General features: G+C 36.2%; 1 protein-coding gene across 12 annotated transcripts in view; it reads left to right on the top strand.

Moving 5' to 3' along the window:
• LOC307186545 (uncharacterized protein) overlaps positions 1-19,976 on the top strand; it is a 1,017,825-nt gene that overhangs the window by 507,142 nt on the left and 490,707 nt on the right. For 8 of the 12 annotated variants that reach the window (XR_013828391.1, XR_013828392.1, XR_013828393.1 and 5 more), the window contains 2 exons: positions 11,189-11,267; positions 11,710-11,754. The exons of the other annotated variants lie outside the window; for them this stretch is intronic. The gene's annotated coding sequence lies outside the window, so the exon portion shown is untranslated. The remainder of the gene's footprint in view (positions 1-11,188; positions 11,268-11,709; positions 11,755-19,976) is intronic. 12 annotated transcript variants of the gene reach the window in all.

The raw sequence follows: 19,976 nt of genomic DNA, 5'->3' as shown, positions 1-19,976 counted from the left end.
AGTTCTGCTTCTTAGCTTTGATGAAAAGTTTTTGTAAATAAAACTAGCATTTCTTTTAAAATGTGGATTTCCAAAATTATACCCTTAGTGACTTTTCAAAAATAGGAGTACAGCAAGCTGAGAGATAAAAAACACCTCAAAGAAAACAACATTTTGGAACTGAACTAAAAATATATATGTAAAGTAAAATTAAAGTGAAAAATCAAGGATTTTAAGAAATTATTCCCCAGGGAAGTGTGAGTGTGTGTGTGTGTGTGTGTGTGTGTGTGTGTGTGTGTGTGTGTTTGCATTTGAACAGAAATCATCCTGGCACTGTTTTTCCTTTCAAATTGTCCTAACCTTCAGACAACAGAGAACCAGTAAAATATGCCTGTGTGACTCTTTCTAAAGCCAACTCTTAAAGGAAAACATAAAAGAAAAATAAAGTCTTAATTTGGATTTGTCTCTTTCCATGGTTATGCACTTGTCTTTTAATCAGACCAGTGTCTCTCATGGTTTTATTTCACGATTAAGAATACACAAGTTACCATATGTGGACTTTGTGTTAAAGAAAAGGTTATCATCTTGGAGCAAAACTCTTCTGGTCTGACTATAATAATGTTAGGTTAGGGTTACAATTCAAAAATGATTATTTGAATGATGTTTTAGGTGTTTTCCCTCTTAACTGCTTTACAGTATTTATAGCCTGAAACCAGTATCTCTGTTCTAATAACAAGGTTATGCCAAAGGTGGGGAAGAAAACAAGACCCAAGCAAGGAGTTAATAGCAGATACCACTGGCATCTTTAGTGGGAATATTCAAATTTGATCTTACTTATACATGCATTAAATGGTTCATCTTCATTTTCTGTTGAGTGTCAGAGCAGCATATAATTAAGAGAAATTGTAATTGCAGAGTACCCCATCATAGCTTAATAATTTTCTTATGCTTTGTTTAATGCTATTTAAAATCTTTCATTCTGGGGAAAGGGTCATGCTCCCTTTCAAGGAGGACTAGCTGTGTCTAAAGACAGGTTTCACAATTATAGGGGGTTGTTTTTATGTAGTTATTATAAATTAGTAAATAATTATTAGCTGGTTATCTAATAAAAGGAGAGTAGATTATAATAATGTATGCAGTTGGAGAAAGGCAAACCTGCTGAGAGAAAGAAACAAAACGAGATTGTTTTTTTCTTACTTTTCATCTGTATCACTGCTATCTGCTGCTGTAAGTAACTTTCCATCTGTATTTGGGCTGAAAAATTAAAGAAAAGCATGAAGCAGTCATAAAGGAGATTTAAACAGAAAGACAGGAAGATGTCTCTTAGGGACTAAATTGTGTTCCCTGAAAATCCATATGTTGAAGCTCTACTACCCAATGCAGCTGTATTGGAGATAGAGCCTTTAAGGAGTTAATTAAGGTTAAATGAAGTCATAATGGTGGGGCCCTAATCAAATAGGACTGGTATCCTTATAAGGAGTAGAAAAGTTACCAGAAGTATACCTACAAAGAGGAAAGGCTGTGTGAGGAGAGGACATAGTGAAAAGGTGGCCATCTACAAGTCAGGAAGAAAAGTCTCACCAGAAGCCAGCCTTGCTGATACCTCGATCCTAGCCTAGCAGTCTCCAGAGCTGGGAGAAAATATATTTCTGCTGTTTAAGCCACACAGTCTGTGGTATTCTGTTATGGTGGCCCAAGCCCACTAATACCAGAACTGAGTAGGATCTATCCCCAGAAGTTTTAACATCAACTCTGTAAATTACTATAAATTAAATCTGTATCAGCAAAGACAACCTTGCTTTACCTTTACATTTATAAGTAATTATTATGTTACTCAAATATGTATCAACATTTAAAACAATCAAACCAATACATACATACATATATACATAAGAAAGACATACGATACCATCTAACATACTACCCTCGTCCAAAATGCTAGAGGCTCAGTAGCCTGGAATTTATTATATTCCATTTAAAGATATTGTTGCTTTAGCATGAATGTCTGACACTGTGCCAAGTTGTTGAGTGAGCACTGATTTCCCCAAGTGGGATGGACTGTGCATCTCATGACTGGTAATTTGGATTTCTGAATACCATGGCTCCATTGCTTTACGGTATGCTTGGCTTATTGATCAGTGGTGTCTAGCTAGCTACCGGATTGCCTGTCTGTCGTTATCAGGTAGCAAATTGCAGGTATCTCAGTCACAAAATCTGTGTCTCTGTTTACAGTGATGTTCAAAATCTAATTACCCTTAGCTTTATGAAGACAGAGATTTCAAATCTGAGATTTTAATTCATCTGGGGAGAATTATCAAATGCAATTTGAACATTTGTTGCTCCTTTATCCTAGGATGGCTGAGGTGCTATCTAGGTGTCATTAACTCTAAGTGTTTTCTTTCATGTATACTTACATGCAGGCAGTTACAGGCTGCTAGCATGATATTAGAAATCCGCCAGTGAAGGAGGTGTTATCTCATGCCTCATAAGGGTGCATAAATTCTAACATTTATGCAGCTATTCTGGCTTGTCCTTGGGAAAGATAATTTTATCTCACTGAAGGTAAGAGTATTTTGTAAGGACTTTGGATTTTTAGAAATGTTAGGAAATAATGACAGTCAGTGACACTTACTAACTTACATGGTTTATCAAGTGCTAGACCTAAAGGCTGGGAAAGGAGATAGGTAAACACCACAGTTTACAAATGGTTAATCCTTTATTGCTGCTTCTTTTAGCTTGTGCCTGGAAAGGGCTCTGGAATTCATGTCGTTCAGATAAGGCTGTGAAAAGAAGGATATTTAATAAGACAGACTCAGCTTTGAATTCTAGCTCTGCCTTTGTCTGTTTCTCTTGGACATTTCATATAACCTCTTTAAACTCAATTTCCTCATCTAATCCCAGTTACCACACAGTGTATTATTAAGGATGAAATGGGACAACCCAGGTTTAGTACACAGCAAGTGTAAAAAGTGCTCCACAAGTGTTCATTCCCTCTGTGTTTCTGTAGAATCTACAAGACATCCTCTGACTTCACTTTGTCCTCGGTAGTCACAGAAGTGGTGACAGGGCAGGATTTCATCCTTGCTATAGGAAAGAAGGTCCAGAGCAATGTCTTCAAAGCCAATGCGAGGGCTGTGCTGGGAGAGCACTCCTTTCCGGGCTCCTGTTAGCAACAATTTCTTCTTACTCTTCTGTAAGTAATGTTCCAGCTGCATCATGGTGAGCCGTTTCTCTGCTCAGGCTTATACAACAAATATTTGTAATGGAGGTAGGGGGACGGATGACTGACATACTAGGTTCTAAAACATTCTAGCTAGTAAGGTGCACATTTTTGTTTTGTTATTTCCCTCATTTTCTGTCTCTGCTTTTCCCTAAGATTCCTGGAAAGATAATGGGTGCATGTACATAAGGATATACACACACACAAACACGTGTGTGTGTGTGTGTGTGTGTATATATATATATATGCCATTTAATTTAATTAAACATTTATAAAAGCTAACATAAACTGCTGTAAATTACCATGATTATGCACACCTTTTTGTCTCCATCAGAGGCTGACTTATAACCAACCTAGAATTTTCTGTGGCCTTTAACTCCATTGCTAACAATTCTCCACTGCCATATTCCTGCTCCCTTCTTAATGATTACCCCCACAGTTCCCTGAAAAACTGAATACTCTAGCCCTCCTACTCTCTGACATCACTGTAAAACTTGCTGGCTCTTTCTTTTCTTGGTTCCTGACTGTGGGCATCCTATTACAAAGTTTTAGCATACTCTTGTTCTCAAAAGGCCTACCTTTTAAAGTACGTGACTTGTCCACGTACTTGTTTTGAGTCTGAAGTTAACCCCTATTCCTGATTGCTATACCCATATTCCTACCTGCTTGCAGGGCATCTCAGATTCTTCAAATGTAAAACCAAACCCGTCTTATTGCAATGCCCTCCTCATTTCTAGTCTCTATTTCTTTCCCATAACATATTCACAAAAATGTCTTTGGCTTTTTAAATTTTAAGTTATCTTTTATTTTCTTCTCTTGTTTATTAATAGCACTAGTCATTACCTGAAAACCTTGGAGATTTATATTAGAGCGATTCCATATATCATATCCAATTTTTGATTCTTACTTCAAATACCTTCCTAGGATTAAAAGTTCAGTACCTTAGTTTTTAAGGCTAAATTACTATATTTACCTCTTCGTGGACTCTCTGTTCACTCAAATCGGTTTCGTAATTATCCACACAACTCGTTCGGTTCTTTTTAAGGTATACTGTCTAACATTGTCATGCTGTTATATACCTGTTCTCCAAAACTGGGTGCTGAACTCTTCAGTGGCATTGTTTATGACCCAGTGGACCAAGGTTCCTCAAATCTAGTGATACCCTGCATCCAAAACAGGGCATTTTCTGCTGCTTCTCTCACATAGGAGATAACTATGCCACCTTTCTTTATATTTTTGAGTTGGGCTGGTCTCAAAGTATTGTTAATTAAATAGTAGATCTCATCGATGCTATGTGACCTGCTGACTAAATTCAGTGTGTGGCTACTTTAGTCAGATATTTTATGTATTTTACATCCCAGTCAATTTTACATATTTTTATTTTCTCATATTTAATATATCTTATATGCTAATTAATAAGAAATATCATACCTAGTTTATTTATCATATCTAGTTTATCCTTATAACATGTCTAGCATAGAAATGGGCTTGTAACTTGAGATCAAAATGTCAAAGCAATATTCTGTTAGCTAGGCTGTTTGGCAAGTTGGGTTTTTGCTCAATACCTAAGTGAGAAATTAACACAGTTTGCTTCTTTTTTTCTTATCAGTAGCATTCTCAAAGCCAGACATACAGTAGGAACTCTATCAAAGTTTGTTGAATAAATGAGTAAATGAGTGAAGAAACAAATTCAAATCAAATATTCAGAGTAAGCATAAATGATGTTCTTCAACAAATTACTTTAACAACAAGGTAATTTTCCCAGTTGTGGATGAGTTTCTGGAGTTAAATTCAATCATAAAGAGAAATTATATTCACTTGAGAATAAATGAACCTTTCTGATATATGTTAGTATGAACTTTCACTGTCATTAGTTTCACAGAAACATCCATGGGCAATTTTAACATCCTTGATACTTTAAGGATTATGCTCTCTGCATAGTACTGGCCATTAGGATCAACTACAAAACCTATAAGTGGTAGGGGTCATGTTGCCTTTTAAAGCTACAGCAGTCATTTTTGCGGAGGAATGATCTTCTAACCTGCAATGGTATTCCTCACTTTTTTTTTGCGGTATGCGGGCCTCTCACTGTTGTGGCCTCTCCCGTTGCGGAGCACAGGCTCCGGACGCGCAGGCTCAGCGGCCATGGCTCACGGGCCCAGCCGCTCCGCGGCACGTGGGATCTTTCTGGACCGGGGCACGAACCCGTGTCCCCTGCATCGGCAGGCGGACTCTCAACCACTTGCGCCACCAGGGAAGCCCTGGTATTCCTCACTATTAACGCCAATGCTGAGAATTACACCAGGCATAATCATGAGCCACTGGTTGTACTGTATGCAACATTGTTTCTTACTTGTCCAACTGAATTGCAAAGTGCATCTTGATCAAGATGCATATTATACATGGGAAACTTATATCTGCAGGTTTTACTTTGCCTGTATCCCTAGTACTTTAGGTGTGTCAGTTCAACTTTCACACGCTCATATCTGCATTAGTCCCACTCATCTTTTGCTTCAGTTTATTAAATGGCTATCGTAAAATATAAAACACAGGTGAGAAGAAATGAGATATAATTTTACATATAACTGTAGAATTAATTTCATTTCCTTAATACTAGGAACGAACATATGAGGTAAAGTTGTGGAAAGTATGTGAAACATCTGTGCTTACGTTTAGGAAATTAATTTCAATTGAGGTTATTTTCCAGTTCTTTGGGGACAATAACTTGCTTCCGATTTTACTTCCTCTCATCTTCAAGCTTTGTTTGCCTCATCCCCCACATTAGAACAGATTTGTGTCATTTTTATTTTCATTCTCATCTAATATATACTTGTAATTATAATCTTCCCCCATTTAAAAATTTTTTTTATTTTCAACTTTTTTTTGGAGGAAGTATTTTTCTTCAATAATCATAACAGAAGGGCTTTCAAATTTAAGATTCTCTAATACTTTCTAATTCTATTTCATCCATTCTTAAGAAACTAAATTCATTTTTGTTGTCAGTAGAGTTACCATGTTGTCAAGGGCCTACTATTTGACCCCGAATTTATATGCATTATCTCATTTATTTTTCTCATTTAGTTCTAGGTATTATTATCTAATTTTATAAATGAGTAAAAGCAAGACTCAGGAAAGCTGTATAGCTTGTCTTAAGTAAAGCAGTCAGAGTCTCTCAGGTCTGATTCAAAATTCCCTGCTTTTTAAACTATTCCAGCATTTCATAGATGCCTACAGAAATAGACAAATTCCAACATTTCATAGATGCCTGTAGTTGTTCTTAAATGTTTGACAAGATTCCATGCCAAGTTTAATGAGTTTGACTCACTGCTGCCATGTGTTAACTCTTGTAAAAGATAAAGATTTCAAAAAACATTGACTTTCTTTAGTAGTTTCAATCTTTTTTTTTTTTTTTGCGGCACGCGGGCCTCTCACTGTTGCGGCCTTTCCCGTTGCCGGAGCGCAGGCTCTGGACGCGCAGGCTCAGCGGCCATGGCTCATGGACCCAGCTGCTCCGCGGCATGTGGGATCTTCGCGGACCGGGGCACGAACCCATGTCGCTTGCATCGGCAGGCGGACTCTCAACCACTGCACCACCAGGGCAGCCCAGTTGTTTCAATCTTTTGATGTGTTTTACCAGGTAGTTTAATTATGGTGGCTACTGTCTCTGAGTAGTTAGTTGGGCAGTGTCTGGAAAAAGAACACAATCAACTACCACAATGACATCCACGAATCCAGATCTTAGGAAATTGCACTATTGGTATGTAAAATAAGGCCAAAATTCATTAATTATTGTTATTTATAAATAACGTTGGTATGAGTTAGCCAATGGACAAGAGACTGACCTTGTTATTGGGTTCTCATAATGGATAACATTGATAGGATCTTTGTAAATATAATCTTAGAGAATTATAGGTGTTCCATAGACTTACCACACTGAAAAATATCTTTAAAGCCATCTCTGTGTTCTAAAAGAACACGCTTTACCTCAGATGTAAAATGGGAATTTTATTTGTGTTCTAAAGGTAATCAGCACAGTGACTAAGAGGGGAACATTCTGGCAGATGAGTAAAGAAATCCTTGGTATTTTGTTCTGGTTAAAAGCACCCAAGTACCATTTAGTATTTTTGACCAAAAAAATACAGAAGTCAAATGTAATTGTCATAGTACAAGTGAAGTATGTTTTGGTCCATCAGGATTCTTAGAAGATTTATTGCAAATGAGAAGGTATGTGAACTGATTCTGTGCCACGTGTTACTCAATGAGTAAATGTGAAGCAATTATTTTTATCCGAAATGAGGTTGACTTGTACTATGTAGTCGTGACTCTTTCTCAAACAATAAAATAAGAACCCTACTAACATTCACACTCTTGTCTGGGAGCTCAATATGAACTCTTGAGTTTCTTTTCAGATTTAGTAAACTGATAAATCCTTATGCTTCCATGAATGAAAATGACAAGATTGGTGTTTTAAAGAAGGTTGTCGGAACATAAAGATATGTGTGTGTCTATGCACATATGTATGTGTATGTGTAGGTATATATGTGTGTATGTGTGTGTATAATGTGTTCTCTCTTCTTTAAAAAATCATCAGGAAATATTACTCATTTTTCAGCACATGCCAAGAACAAAAATCCTACCCAAAAGGAATAGTTTTCTTTTCTCCAGACAGTAAAAGTAAGTGTCTGACAATAAGGACTGTAATAGAATTGCTTTCTCCAACAGAATTATAGCATAATTACTGAGGCCATAATATATTTTATACTGCTCTGTTAGAACTTTCTACTATTTTTTATCCTTTAGAAGATTTTACTACACTGAACTCAGAACAGAGGTCACAGTCCACACATCTGACAAATAAGTAAAAAAGTAATAACCCTAAATAGAAAATGCTTATAACTACATTCCACAGAGGTAATGCACTGCCACCTTTAACCCTTACTTTAGTTATGCTAATTCATCACCTAACCCATTCAAGGTTTAATTAAATAAAGAATTCAGTAATGTACAGTGCAAAGCTACCTTCTCCCATAAAAAATGTGTTTATATTTAGTTATAGGTTCATAGACTCTTCTGGATCTTTATATTTCCTAGTCTTTTCATAGAAGCAAAGTGACTAAATATACCTATCCCGTCTAAGTATTTGTAGTTGAATAGAAGTATGCTTAGTATTAAAAACAATTGATTATATATCTCAAGCAAAATTTTACTTTATAGAGCCTTTTGCCATCCAGTGAAAAGAGAAAAATGCCATTGTAAAGAATTAGTTATATGACCCAGCAATCCCACTACTGGGCATATACCCTGAGAAAACCATAATTCAAAAAGAGTCATGTACCACAATGTTCATTGCAGCTCTATTTACAATAGCTAGGACATGGAAGCAAGCTATGTGTCCATCGACAGATGAATGGATAAAGAAGATGTGGTATATACATACAATGGAATATTACTCAGCCATAAAAAGAAACAAAATTGAGTTATTTGTAGTGAGGTGGATGGACCTAGAGTCTGTCATACAGAGTGAAGTAAGTCAGAAAGAGAAAAACAAATACTGTATGCTAACACATATATATGGAATCTAAAAAAAAAAGTGGTTCTGAGGAACCTAGGGGCAGGACAGGAATAAAGATGCAGACGTAGAGAATGGACCTGAGGACATGGGGAGGGGGAAGGGTAAGCTGGGACGAAGTGAGAGTGGCATGGACATTTATACACTACCAAATGTAAAATAGATAGCTAGTGGGAAGCAGCCGCATAGCACAGGGAGATCAGCTTGGTGCTTTGTGACCACCGAGAAGGGTGTGATAGGGAGAGTGGGAGGGAGGGAGATGCAAGAGGGAAGAGATATGGGAATATAGGTATATGTATAGCTGACTCACTTTGTTAAAAAGCAGAAGCTAACACACCATTGTAAAGCAATAATACTCCAATAAAGATATTAACCACCCCACACCTCAAAAAGAATTAATTACATCTTTATTTTATATCTCTGAGTAAATGCTTTCAGGAAAAATTAAAAATACTGGTGATTAAAAAATTAAATATCTGTACTTCAACATTCAGTTTCTTTTCTGAAAAATCATTTCTATGTTCACTGTCCTATGTATCTAAATTGGAATGGTTTGGTTTGTACTATCTTTAGTGGGAATTTAAAACTTAAGCGTGGGTAAAAGGCTATGTGGATATTTATTATACCAGAAAATTTGTAACTCAAACTTGTGGGAGTTATTATTATTTTTTTATTTTAAATTAATTAATTTATTTATGTATTAGCTGTGTTGGGTCTTCCTTGCTGCACGCGGGCTTTCTGTAGTTGCGGCGAGCAGGGGCTACTCTTCGTTGCAGTGCACGGGCTTCTCATTGTGGTGGCTTCTTTTGTTGCAGAGCACGGGCTCTAGGTGCACAGGCTTCAGTAGTTGTGGCACACGGGCTCAGTAGTTGTGGCGCACGGGCTTAGTTGCTCTGCGGCATGTGGGATCTTCCCGGACTAGGGCTCAAACCCGTGTCCCCTGCATTGGTGGGCGGATTCTTAACCACTGTGCCACCAGGGAAGCCCAGACTTGTGGAAATTATTAAACTTTGCGCTTTTATTTTATGCTTTTGCAAGTTCTTAATCTTTTTTGTCTTCTGGCTTCTGTAACTGTGTGACATAAATTCCAATTTCCAAACAAGTTAATAAGCAAAATGTATTCTTATATTCTAAAAGCTCTCTGTTCATTAACTATTTAATAGTAGAGACATCACTCATCTATGTTCCCACAACTAGTGTTAAACTTATATTGTTTTCATAATTTTGTGTTGAGTAAGGAGGGGTTTGAAATTATTTTCAAGAATAAGACGAAAATTCTACCATTCTAACACAACTTGATAACTATTACTCATACCTTCAAATTTGTCTGTTTAACTGTGTATTACATTATGATGCCTACCTACATGGATTTTACCTACATAATTTTACCTACATGGATGTATTAGGTATTTACACGTTTAGAAAGGTTATGTTTCTTTATATAGCAACACTCTTTATCCCTAGTTGCGCATTTTTGTCTTGAAGCCCATGTTTAAGGTTTTTATGTAGCTATACCAGCTCGAGCTTGCTCTAGGCGTTTTCCATTGCGCCTCTACCTTTTTTCTCATCTCTCCATGCTCTTTTTACAACTATACCTCTTGTGTATGGCATGTAACTGGATTTTGTTTTAATAAGGCTTTTCTGACATTATTTCAAATTGTAAATTTTAGTTTATTTACTCTGATTACAGATATGCTTGCATTTGTTCTAACATTTTGTTTTGTTCTTTTTTTTGTCTATATTTTTCTATATTCATTTTCCCCCTATATTTCATTTGCCTTCTTTTGGATTGACTTTTGAATTATATTTCATTTTGCTTTTTTGCTCCATTAGTGCTTTGGAAGTTATGTACTTGATTGTTATTCCTTTAGTAGTTACTTTAGAAATTTCAACAGGTTTATTTAACTTAGAATTAGAAATAGTTAATCTATATTTAGAGAATAAATTCCCCAAAGTAAGATTCTAAAATCAAGGAATATGAGTGCTTTCATGGCTTCAAAAAATATACTGCTAAATTGTCATCCAAAAATGTTGTGAATATATACTACCACTGACAATGCATAAATGTATGTTTTTCACATTCTTGCAGATGTTGAGTATTGTGATTATTTATTTATTTGTTTTTATGCTAATTTGATTGCAGAGAGATTTTCTTTATTGTTGGTATTTCTATACATTGCCTAACTAATATTTTCATGTGTGAGTTAGACTTTGCCAATTTAGCTATTTAGTTACCAAATTTTATGTGCTCATTATAAAATGAATCATTTATTTGAGACTGGTATTTTTTCATTGTCTATGTAACAGTCTTGTGTTTGTTGGTTAATTTATCTTATAAATTTTCTACATCACTGTGATCATTCTATTATAGAATATACTATTTAAACAGATATTTGTTTATGTTTCTTTATCTCCCCCAGATTGGAGCAATATTATATTCAAATCTCTACTTACATGATTACCTGACAGTATGTTCATGAGGGTAATCCTAAATACCAGGTACAGAGGTCCTTTTTTCTGAGCTGACAATGCTATCTTTAAGTGTATAAATCATGCCAGATTGTTATTATATTTCAAGGATAGCCTACAAAGGGAACAGAAGGGAATGCATTTTTCCCAGTCAATTTGTCATATTTAACTAGAAGTTGACTGCTTCATTTTAACATTTAACATTTTTTGTGCTATAACATGTTGCTTTACTGAATGAACTTGAGGATGGAGGAAGATTGCATATGTTCCTTACATCTCCTGAATTTTTCTGTAATTTTATAGTTGCTACTTAAATGTTCATTTCCATTCAATTCAATCATGTATACAAGAAGTTTATACCAAATAACAGCTACTCTAATAAGTATTAGGAATTAAAAGTTAATTAAGATACTGTTCTATATCCCTTTATAATTATTTGTAGTTGATTCTGGAAACATCTATTTCTATTTAGTTACTTCATTGATTTATTGAGATATGACTACTTAACAGTACTGAGGTGAGCCTACTTTTGACATTTTTTTGTTTATGTATATACATGTGTGTATGTATGTATATTTTTAAATAACATTTTTTTCTTTGCATGCTTTTTTATTCTTAATTTCAGCTCTTTTGAGGATTAATTGACACATAAAATTATAAGTATTTAAAGTGTAAATCATGGTGATTTGATATATGTATACATTGTGAAAGCAAACCCCCCTTTTAGTTAATTAACACATTCATCACCTCACATATTTATCTTTTTTTGTGTGAGAACATTTACGTTCTACTCCCTTAGAAACTTTCAGTTACACAGTACAGTACTGTCAACTATACTCACCATGTTTTACATTAGATCCTCAGACCTTATTCCTTATAACTGAAAGTTGGTACACTTTTGCCAATCTCTCCCTCTTTCACCCACCCTTCAGTCCCTGACAAAACCACTTTTCTTTTTTTTTTTAATTTTTTTTATTGTAGGTCTTTTCCTTCTGTTGTGTTTCCTGCCTAGAGAAGTTCCTTTAGCATTTGTTGAAAAGCTGGTTTGGTGGTGCTGAATTCTCTTAGCTTTTTTTTACATCTTTATTGGAGTATAACTGCTTTACAATGGTGTGTTAGTTTCTGCTGTGTAACAAAGTGAATCAGCTATACATATACATATATTCCCATATCCCCTCCCTCTTGCGTCTCCCTCCCACCCTACCTATCCCACCCCTCTAGGTGGTCACAAAGCACCGAGCTGATCTCCCTGTGCTGTGCGGCTGCTTCCCACTAGCTATCTATTTTACATTTGGTAGTGTATATATGTCCACGCCACTCTCTCACTTTGTCCCAGCTTACCCTTCCCCCTCCCCATATCCTCAAGTCCATTCTCTAGTAGGTCTGTGTCTTTATTCCTGTTTTACCCCTAGGTTCTTCATGACATTTTTTTTTCTTAAATTCCATATATATGTGTTAGCATACGGTATTTGTCTTTCTCTTTCTGACTTACTTCACTTTGTATGACAGACTCTAGGGCCATCCACTTCATTACAAATAACTCAATTTCATTTCTTTTTATGGCTGAGTAGTATTCCATTGTATATATGTGCCACATCTTCTTTATCCATTCATCCGATGATGGACACTTAGGTTGTTTCCATCTCTGGGCTATTGTAAGTAGAGCTGCAATGAACATTGTGGTACATGACTCTTTTTGAATTATGGTTTTCTCAGGGTATATGCCCAGTAGTGGGATTGCTGGGTCATATGGTAGTTCTATTTGTAGTTTTTTAAGGAACCTCCATACTGTTCTCCATAGTAGTTGTACCAATTCACATTCCCACCAGCAGTGCAAGAGTGTTCCCTTTTCTCCACACCCTCTCCAGCATTTATTGTTTCTAGATTTTTTGATGATGGCCATTCTGACTGGTATGAGATGATATCTCATTGTAGTTTTGATTTGCATTTCTCTAATGATTAATGATGTTGAGCATTCTTTCATGTGTTTGTTGGCAGTCTGTATATCTTCTTTGGAGAAATGTCTATTTAGGTCTTCTGCCCATTTTTGGATTGGGTTGTTTGCTGTTCTGTGATTGAGCTGCATGAGCTGCTTATAAATTTTGGAGATTAGTCCTTTGTCAGTTGCTTCATTTGCAAATGTTTTCTCCCATTCTGAGGGTTGTCTTTTGGTCTTGTTGTGGTTTCCTTTGCTGTGCAAAAGCTTTGAAGTTTCATTAGGTCCCATTTGTTTTCATTTTCATTTCTCTAGGAGGTGGGTCAAAAAACCACTTTTCTGTTCTATGAATCTGACTTTTAAAAAATTTTTCTTTTAGATTCCACATGTAAGTGCTACATGCAGTATTTGTCTTCCTCTGTCTGGTTTAGTATTTCACTTAGCATGGGGCCCTCAAGGTCCATCCACATTGTTGCAAATGGCAGGATTTTCTTTCTCATGGCTGAATAATACTCCATTGTTTGTTTATGTGTGTGTGTGTGTGTGTGTGTGTGACATCTTTATCCATTCATCTCTTGATGGGCATTTGGGTTGTTTCCATATCTTGGTTGTTGTGAATAATGCTGCAATGAATATGGAATTACAGATATCTCTTCAAGATTCTGTGTTCATTTCCATTAGATATATACCAAGAAGTGGGCTTGCAGGATCAGATGGTAGTTCCTTTTTCAAGTTTTTGAAGAACTTCCATACTGCTTTCCAATTTACATTCTCACCAGAGTACATAAGTGTTCCCTCTTCTCCACATCCTCACCAATACTTATCTCTTGTCTTTTAAGAAAAATTTTATTAGAGTATAGTTGTTTTACAGTGTGTTAGTTTCTGCTCTACAGCAAAGTGAATCAGTTATACATATACATATATCCCCATATCTCCTCCCTCTTGCATCTCCTTGCCTCCCACCCTTGCTATCACACCCCTCTAGGTGGTCAGAAAACACTGAGCTGATTTCCCTATGCTATGCAGCTGCTTCCCACTAGCTATCTATTTTACGTTTGGTAGTGTATATATGTCCATGCCACTCTCTCACTTCGTCCCAGCTTACCCTTCCCCATCCCCATATCCTCAAGTCCATTCTCTAGTAGGTCTGTGTCTTTATTCCCATCTTGCCCCTAGGTTCTTCATGACCTTTTTTTTTTTTTTTTTTTTAGATTCCATATATATGTGTTAGCATATGGTATTTATTTTTCTGTTTCTGACTTACTTCACTCTGTATGACAGACTCTGTGTCCATCCACCTCACTACAAATAACTCAATCTTGTTTCTTTTTATGGCTGGGTAATATTCCATTGTATATATGTACCACTTCTTCTTTATCCATTCATCTGTTGATGGACACTTAGGTTGCTTCCATGTCCTGGCTATTGTAAATAGAGCTGCAATGAACATTTTGGTACATGACTCTTTTTGAATTATGGTTTTCTCAGGGTGTATGCCCAGTAGTGGGATTGCTCGGTCGTATGGTAGTTCTATTTTTAGTTTTTTAGGGAACGTCCATACTGTTCTCCATAGTGGCTGTATTAATTTACATTCCCACCAACAGTGCAAGAGGATTCCCTTTTCTCCACACCCTCTCCAGCATTTATTGTTTCTAGATTTTTTGATGATGGCCATTCTGACTGGTGTGAGATGATATCTCATTGTAGTTTTGATTTGCATTTCTCTAATGATTAGCGACATTGAGCATTCTTTCATGTGTTTGCTGGCAATCTGTATATCTTCTTTGGAGAAATGTCTATTTAGGTCTTCTGCCCTTTTTTGGATTGGGTTGTTTGTTTTTTTGTTATTGAGCTGCATGAGCTACTTGTAAATTTTGGAGATTAATCCTTTGTCAGTTGCTCCATTTGCAAATATTTTCTCCCATTCTGAGGCTTGTCTTTTTGTCTTATTTATGGTTTCCTTTGCTGTTCAAAAGCTTTGAAGTTTCATTAGTCCCATTTGTTTATTTTTGTTTTTATTTCCATTTCTCTAGGAGGTGGGTCAAAAAGGATCTTGCTGTGATTTATGTCACAGAGTGTTCTGCCTATGTTTTCCTCTAAGAGTTTGATAGTGTCTGGCCTTACATTTAGGTCTTTAATCCATTTGGAGTTTATTTTTGTATATGGTGTTAGGGAGTGTTCTAATTTCATACTTTTACATGTAGCTGTTCAGTTTTCCCAGCACCACTTACTGAAGAGGCCGTCTTTTCTCCACTGTATTTTCTTGGCTCCTTTATCAAAGATAAGGTGACCATATGTGCGTGGGTTTATCTCTGGGCTTTCTATCCTGTTCCATTGATATATATATATCTGTTCTTGTGCCAGTACCATACTTTTTGTTTGTTTTGGTTTTTAGGTTCCACATGTAAGTGAGATAATGCAGTAATTGTCTTTCTCTGTCTGACTTATTTCGCTTAGTGTAATACCCTCTAGATGCATCCATGGTGTCACAAATTATAAGATTTTATTCTTTTTTATGGCTGAATAGTATTCTGGTGTGTGTGTGTATGTATGCCACATCTTCTATGTTATCCATTTATTTGTTGATGAATACTTAGATTGTTTCTGTATTGTGGCTATTGTAAATAATGCTACAATAAACATAGGGGTGTAGATATCTTTTTGAGTTAGTTTTTTAAATTTTCTTTGGATAAATACCCAGAAGCAGAATTGCTTAATCCAATGGTAGTTTTATTTATAATTTTTTTGAGGAAACTCCATACTGTTTTCCAAAGTGGCAATGCTAATTGTACATTCCAAAGAGAATTTAAAAAAAATTTACATTCTCACCAACTGTGCATAAGGATTATCTCTTCCCCACATCCTCGCCAACACTTGGTATTTGTTTTCTTTTTGATCATAGCTATTCTGGCAGATGTGAGGTGGCATCTCACTGTGGTTTGAATTTGCATTTCCCTGATGATTGGTGATGTTGAGCGTCACAAGCTTACATATAAGTCTTTAATCTAGTTTGAGTTTATTTTTGTGTATGGTGGAGAAAGTAGTACAGTTTGGTTCTTTTGCATGTACTGTACACCATTTATTGAAAATGCTGTATTTTCCCTATTTTGTATTTTTGCCTCCTTTGTTGTAGAGTATTTTACCACATAAGTGTGGGTTTATTTCTGGACTCTCTATTCTGTTCCATTGATCTATCTATTCTGTGTCCATTTTGGTGCCAGTTGCTTTGATTACTGTAGTTTTGTAGTATAATTTGAAATCAGGGAATGTGATATTTCAGATTTATTCTTCATTTTAAATTTGTTTTGGCTATTTGGTTTTGTGTGTGTGTGTGTGTGTGTATGTGTGTGTGTGTTTCCATATAAATTTTAGAATTATTTGTTCTAGTTCTGTGAAAAATTCATTTGGTATTTTCATAGGGATTGCAATGAATATGTAGATTGCCTTGGGTAATATGATCAGTTTAACAGTATCAAATCTTCCAATCCATGATGCTATATTTTACCATGTGTTTGTGTCATCTTCAGTTTCTTTCATCAGTGTCTTGTAGATTTGTGAGCACAAGTCTTTTGCCTCCTTGGTTAGATTTATTCCAGGTATTTTATTCTTTTTGATGAAATTGTAAATGTGAATATTTTCTTAATTTCTCTTTCTAATAGTTCTTTGCTAATGACAGAAAAGAAATAGACTTCTGTATATTAAGCTTGTATACTGCAACTTTATTGAATTCATTTATTAAGTCTCATTGGTGGAGACTTTAGAGTTTTCTGTATATAGTATCATGTCATCTTCAAATAGTGACAGTTTTACTTCTTCCCTTCCAATTTGAATGCCTTTTATTTCTTTTTCTTGTCTGATTGCTGTGGCTAGGACTTACAGTACTATGTTAAATAGAAGTGGCAAGTGTAAGAAACCTTGTCTTGTTCCTGACTTTTGTAAAAGCTTTCAGCTTTTCACCATTGAGTATGGTGTTAGCTGTGGGTTTTTCATAAATGGCCTTTGGTGTGTTGAAATATGTTCCCTATACAAACTTTGATGAGAATTTTTGTTTTTTATGATATGATGTTGAATTTTGTCAAATGCTTTTGCTGTGTCTATGGAGATGATTACGTGATGTGTATCCTTCATTTTGTTAATGTGGTGTATCTCATTGATTGATGTGCAGATATTGAACCATCCTCACATCCCTGGAATAAATCCCACTTTCTGTATATTGTCTGTATATTGTCGAATTCAGTTTGCTAATATTTTGTGAGGATTTTTGCAGCCTTATTCCTCACAGTTATTAGACTATAATAGTTCATTTATATTTAAAATAGTTATTGATGAGTATGTACTCATTGCCGGTTTGATAATTGTTTTCTGGTTGTTTTTGTAGTTACATTTGTTTCTTTCTTATTCTTTTGCCATCTTCCCTTGTGATTTGATGACTCCTCTTTAGTGTTATGTTTGGATTTCTTTCTCTTCTTTATGCGTGTATCTAATATAGGCTTTTGGTTTGTGGTTACCATGAGGTTCATATATACATACATACACACACACACACACACACACACATATGTTTATATATTGCACATATTATCTATAATAGTTATTATCTTAAGTTGATAATCTCTTAACTCCAAACACATTTTAACAACCCTGCATTTTTACACCCTCCCATGTTTAATATTTTTACATCATATTTTACATCTTTTGTGCATCCTTTACATATTTATATCCTTTAATACATACTGTGGATATAGATGATTTCACTACTTTTGTCTTAATTTTTCTGCTAGTTGTATAAGTGGTTGATTGACTACCTTTTATTTATGTTTGCCTTTACCAACGAGATTTTTCCTTTCAAATTTTTATATTTATAATTGTATTCTTTTGTTTTCTGCTTAGAGAAGTTGCTTTTACATTTTCTGTAAAACCAGTTTAGAGGTGCTGAACTGTTAGCTTTTGCTTGTCTGTAAAAAACTCTCTACCTCTCCTTCAAATCTGAATGATAGCTTTGCTAGGCTGAGTATACTTGGTTTAGGTTTTCCCCTTTTATCACTTTGAATATATTATACCACTCCCTTCTGACCTACAAAGTTTCTGCTGAAAAGTCAGTTCATTGTCTTATGGGAGTTTTCTTGTACATAATTCATTGCTTTTCTCTTGCTGCTCTTAAGATTCTCTTTAAATTTAATTTTTGACATTTTAGTTATAATGTGTCTTGTTGTGGACCTATCTGGGTTCATCTTGTTTGGGAGTCTCTGAAGTTCCCATTCCTGGATGTCTGTTTCTTTTGCCAGGTTACGGAAGTTTATAGCTATTATGTCTTCAAATATGGGCTCTGCCCCTTTCTTTTTCTTTTTTAATTTATTTTTGGCTGTGTTTTGGGTCTTTGTTGATGCACACAGGCTTTCTCTAGTTGCAGTGAGTGGGGGCTACTCTTCCTTTTGGTGTGCAGGCTTCTCAACACGGTGGCTTCTCTTGTTGTGGAGCACGGGCTCTAGGTACACAGGCTTCAGTAGTTGTGGCACATGGGCTTAGTTGCTCCATGGCATGTGGGATCTTCCCAGACCAGGGACTGAACCCGTGTCTTCTGCATTGGCAGGTGGATTCTTAACTACTGCACCACCAGGGAAGTCCCTCTCTGCCCCCTTTCTATGTCTCTTCTCCTTCTGGGACCCCTGTAACGCAAATGTTAGTATGCTTGATGATGTCTCAGAAGTCTCTTAAACTGTCCTCATTAATTTTTTTATTTTCTTTTTTCTGCTCAACTTGGGTGATTTCCACTATTCTGTCTTCCAGTTCTGTTGCTCTGTATCATCTAATCTACTGTTGATTCCTTCTAGTGTAATTTTTATTTAAGATATTGCATTATTAACCTCTGTCTTGTTCTTCTTTATATTTTCTAACTCTTTGCTAAACTCACTGTGTTCTTCTATTCTTTTCCTGATTGATTGGGCATCTTTACGATTATTAATTACTTTGAATTCTTAATGAATATATTGCTTATCTTCACTTTGACTAGTTCATTTTTGAGGTTTTGTCTTGTTCCTTCATTTGGAGCATACTCCTCTGTCTCCTCAGTTTGCACAAATCTCTGTGTTTACTTTTATGTGTTAGGTCAGTCTGTTATGTTTTCTGACTTTGTAGAAGTAGGAGACATCCTATGGGGCCCAGCAGCACATTCCTGTCTGGTCACCAAAACTAAACAGTCTATGGGTGCCCTCTGTGTAGGCTGTGTGGGATCTTCTGTTGTGTTGGGGCTGATTACTATGGGTGTGATGTTAAGTGGGGCTGACATCAGCCTGGTTGGCAGCCTGGTCTTACCTCATGCAGTGGCTGCCATCCCCCTGGTCTGGGACTCTGTTCTGCTGGCTGCATGACCTGTGGATTCCTGGATCTGATGCTGGCCTGCTGGTAGGCAGGTAAGCTCCCAGCACTAGTAGGCTAGAGGGAGGACTTCAAAATGGCTCTTTACAACACTAGTTTTCTTGTGATAGAATGAGCTTTCCAAAACGGCTTCTGCAGCATCTGTGTCCCTAGGTGTAGTCCCAGTTGCCTCCTGCCTTTTTGGAAGGCTCTCTAAGAATAGCAAGTGTACCTGACACAGGCACTTTTGAAATTACTGCCTCTGTGTGTGGTCTTCGAGTATTTGTGATTTTGCACCAGCCCTTTAAAAGCAGAATCTATATTTTCTATGGCCCTTCAGTTTCTCCCATACACAAGTCCCACCCACTGGCCTTCAGAGCCAGATGTTCTAGAGACTTGTCTTCTTGGTGTAGGACTCCTGGGCTGGTACGCCTGATGTGGGACTTGAA

This window comes from Stenella coeruleoalba, assembly GCF_951394435.1.
Source record: "Stenella coeruleoalba genome assembly, chromosome: 5".
Lineage (NCBI taxonomy): Eukaryota > Metazoa > Chordata > Mammalia > Artiodactyla > Delphinidae > Stenella > Stenella coeruleoalba.
This window is presented reverse-complemented; position numbering and strand designations above follow the sequence as displayed.